Below are 4,459 nucleotides of genomic sequence, written 5' to 3'. Positions count from 1 at the left end.
GCATGGTCATTGTGCTTTCCTTGTCCAGTGATTAGAAAAAATGCGCAATGGGTGGGTGTGGTCCTTACACCTGTGATCACATTAGGGGAGGCTGAGGTGGGAGGATCTCGAGCCCAGGAGTTCAGGAACAGCTTGGGTGACGTAATGAGCCCCCCCCACCCCCCCAACCCCGTTCCTACAAAACCATTTAAAAAATGAGCTGGGTGGGGTGGCCCGTGCCTGTAGCTGCAGCCACTCGGAAGGGTGAGGCCGGAGGATGGCTTGAGCCCAGGAGTTTGAGGTTCCAGTGAGCCAGGATCGCGCTACTGTACTCCAGCCTGGGCAACAACTAAGTGAGACCCTGTCTCTAAAAATAATAATAAAGAAAAATTAAAAAATACACAGTGACAAAAAGCAGCTACCCAGAAACATTTACAACTAATAGTTCATCAGCACAGCAGATCTGCATTTATTTACAGCTGAGTAATAGTTCATCAGCAGAGCAGTTCATCAGCACAGCAGATCATCAGCACAGCAGATCAGCATTTATTTACAGCTGAGTAATAGTTTATCAGCACAGCAGATCTGCATTTATTTGAAGAATAGTAGTATGAGACTGTAGACAATGCTAGTTATGTGAAGTCAGGGACCCCTTGCAAGAAACCTGTGGCCCCTTGTGGGGCAGTCTGTGGCCACGGTGAAACCGCCGCTTACAGTCCATACACTTCCTTTTGGCTGCTCTTTTGTTTTGGACTCAAAGACTCCAGTGGCAGGCTGTTATTGTCAAGTCATTCTGAGGGCAGCAAACCCATCTGTCCCCACGAAGGGCAAGGCAGCGTGCAGTGCTGTTAACCAACGGCGCTATTTTCTTCCTTATTCTCTAATCACCACCGCTCTCCCTGGCTACCCCTAGCCATCCTTCTTTCTTGGTTTTCTCTTTGCTGGTGCTTTGGATGTGCCTGAGGCTCCTAAGGACTCGCATCCCTGTTGGTGTCTGGTTCTGAGTTTGGGTGGTAAACCTCCAACTGCTGACTTGGCCCGAGGGGACAGACAGCAAGAAGTTAAGGGTGATTGGAGGCATTTCTTGATCATCTTTCCAGCTAAGAATAGAATAGGCCCTCCTCTGTGGAGGGTGTTAAGTCTGGAGGCTGGCAGTGATGTTTGAGGAAATAGGTCTGTAATTCTGTGAAAATGGCTTGCTCACCAAAACTCCTGGCTGTGCCCCTTGAGGATCCATGGGGTCCGGCAGAGGTGATTCTGGCTCCTCCTCGGTGGTCGGCTGCTGCCTTCCGTACTATAGGTAAATGCTGCGCAGCAGATTTTGTCCCAAGAGGGAACGTGTAACAGAACCCATGACTTGTGGGCTGATGTTTGAACAGCCTTGTCAGGAATGCCACCTGTGGGATCCCTTGTAAAAGAGCTTTCTCCTACAGTCCAGAAAGTCCTGTGGGAACTAAAGGGAACAAAACGGAGGAAGGAAGGAGCAGGGACAATGCATCTTTCTCCAGCCCGGCCAGTGTATCCATGCATCAGCGCCCCACAACAGGACAGTAACCCCCACACATTAGCACCCCACAACAGGACAGCGACCCCCACACATCAGCGCCCCACAACAGGACAGCGACCCCCACACATCAGCGGCCCCCACAATAGGACAGCGACCCCCACACATCAGCGGCCCCCACAACAGGACAGCGAACCCCACACACATCAGCGGCCCCCACAACAGGACAGCGACCCCCACACACATCAGCGGCCCCCACACACATCAGCGGCCCCCACAATAGAACAGCGACCCCCACACACAGCAGCCCGCACAATAGGACAGCGACCCCCACACACAGCAGCCCCCACAGTAGGACAGTGGCCCCCACACACATCAGTGCCCCCCACAGTAGGACAGTGACCCCCCCACACATCAGAGTCCCTCCACAGTAGGACAGCGAGCCCCCACACACATTGGTGCCCCTCACACAACACGCCAGTGTCCCCGCACAACACATGCCAGGGTCCCCCACATGACACGCCAGTGTCCCCCACACAACACGCCATTGCCCCCACACAACACATGCCAGTGTCCACCACACACGCCAGTGTCCCCCACAACACACCAGTGTCCCCACACAACACATGCCAATGTACCCCAGACATGCTAGAGTCCCACTGACAACACGCCAGCACCTGCCCCCGCCAGCAGACATTTATCTCCCGTGCTCATCCCTCTCACCTTTCAGAGGGCATTTCTCATCTTCATGTTGTAACCTTTTGCTATTTTCTTGTTTTAATATCCTTTTATTCTATGTAGTTTTAACATTAGGCTATAAGAAAATTAAAACAAAACAAAACAAAACAAAAAAACTCCTGGGTCAGGCGCGGTGGCTCATGCCTGTAATCCCAGCACTCTGGGAGGCCGAGGCGGGTGGATCATGAGGTCAGGAGATCGAGACCATCCTGGCCAACATGGTGAAACCCTGTCTCTACTAAAAATACAGAAAATAAGCTGGGTGTGGTGGCGGGCGCCTGTAATCTCAGCTACTCTGGAGACTTAGGCAGGAGAATCGCTTGAACCCAGGAGGCGGAGGTTGCAGTGAGCTGGTATGCCACTGCGCTTCAGCGCAGGCAACGGAGTGAGACTCCATCTCCAAAAAACAAAAAACTCCCCCAAATAGAATGTATTTAATGAAAATGTAAGGTTACCACTCCACAAGGTAGATAGTAGCAGGTGCTGTTACTATCCGAGGTGGGAGGATCACTTGAGGCCAGAAGTTTGAGACCAGCCTGGGCAACATAGTGAGACCCCTGCGTCTCTACAAAAAATAATAATTAAAAAGCTGGATGTGGTGCTGCGTGCCTGTAGTCCTAGCTACTCTGGAGGCTGAGGCAGGAGGATGGCATGAGTCCAGGAGTTCGAAGCTGCAGTGAGCTATGATCGCACAGCTGCACTCCAGCCTGGATGACAAATCTGTGGAGTCCTAATTAGGGCAAAGGAGTCAGGCTGGCGGGATTGAGGGAGTTAAAGAGATAAAGCAGATAAGTTACCGGCCTGCCTTTCTTCATAGTCCAGGACACATAGCCCTCCAGTGCAGATAACGTACATTACCCACAATCCTCCTGCACCCAACTTAACATCAAACACTTCCGTTTATCATCAGACACCTTGGCTGATAGAAAAATGCACGTTAGCTCCTTGCAGCCCTGGCATTATCAGTATTGCACGTAGCCCTATGTAGCCGAAACCATCCTATAAAATCTCCGGGAGCCTTTGTCTCTGGCAGTCAGCTCCTCCACTGATCTGCCCGTTGCCTCCTAACAATGTGTTTTCATTCTTCCTCGCGTAAATCTGCCTTTCTTTACCTACAGCTGTCTTGGTAAATTCTTTTACCCCTGCATGCCACTGGCCCAAATGTTGTCGCCCACCTGTGACAAGTGAGACCCTGTCTGTAAAAAAAAAAAAAAAAAAAAAAAAGATGGAGTGGGACTCACAGCCACTGTATCCTCCCGGTACCCGGCGTGATATCCCTCTTTCTCATCTAATTGTCACAATAGCTCTATGAGGTAGGTATTCCATCTTTTGTTAGAGTTGAAGACACTGAGGCATAGACGGGTCAAATGACTTCTCCCACATCACGTGGCGGGGATTAGAAGCCAGTAGTGTCTGGTGTCTGAGTTCCTGCCTCTGATGTGTGAGTGATACCTGTTTCTGTCTCCTAAGTTAGGCAGTCTAGGGTAAGGGAGGGGACCCGCCACCTTCAAGCAGTTTATGTTGTCTGGTTTTGCTTTGTGAAAGGCTGAGTGACTACCCCACCTTTCAGGCTGTTCTGGAGGAACCGGGCAGCTCCACTCCCTGGCCCCGCTGCAGGGCAAAGAGTGAGCCAGTTTCTCTCGCTGCAGCCTTGCCTCGAATGGTCCCATTTCAGTTTTACAGCCTACTCCTCATCACACTGACAGCTCTTATCTCATACAGGGCATAGCTGTTATTAGAGGGCTGAGAAGGGGAGAGTGAGCCCAAAGGAGGCCTTTTCTCCTTCCTGTGGAATTCGTCTCAGGGGAGAGGCTCTCCTGTTGCAGTTGAAAGCATTGTCTCGGTGCCACAGAAACTGCTTAGAACCCTGAAATCTCCTCCTAATGCCCAGATTCAGAAGATAGGGCCAAGGCCAGAACGGCAAAGACCCCACTCAGTAATGCTTGGGACAGTCAACAATTCCAGTTTTTACTGTGATAATCACAAAGGGAGACTAAACTGTTGACAGATAAAAGAGAGTTTGGGATGTCACAGAGGAAGCAGGTCGGGTCTAAGGGGAGTGTGGTTGGGACAGGCAGCGTAGACCTCTGCTTCTCGCGCCATGTCTGAGACCTGTGTCACTGGACGTCTTTGCCTTCCAAGCCTCTGATGGTAAAGGCTGTAGCAGTGGTTGGCGGCTTTGCTGTTCACTGGAATCACATGCGGAGCTTTAAAAAATTCTGAGGCCGGGTTCCCACT

This window comes from Pongo pygmaeus, chromosome 22, assembly GCF_028885625.2.
Source record: "Pongo pygmaeus isolate AG05252 chromosome 22, NHGRI_mPonPyg2-v2.0_pri, whole genome shotgun sequence".
In the NCBI taxonomy this organism is placed as follows: domain Eukaryota; kingdom Metazoa; phylum Chordata; class Mammalia; order Primates; family Hominidae; genus Pongo; species Pongo pygmaeus.
Note: the sequence above shows the minus strand (reverse complement) of the source record.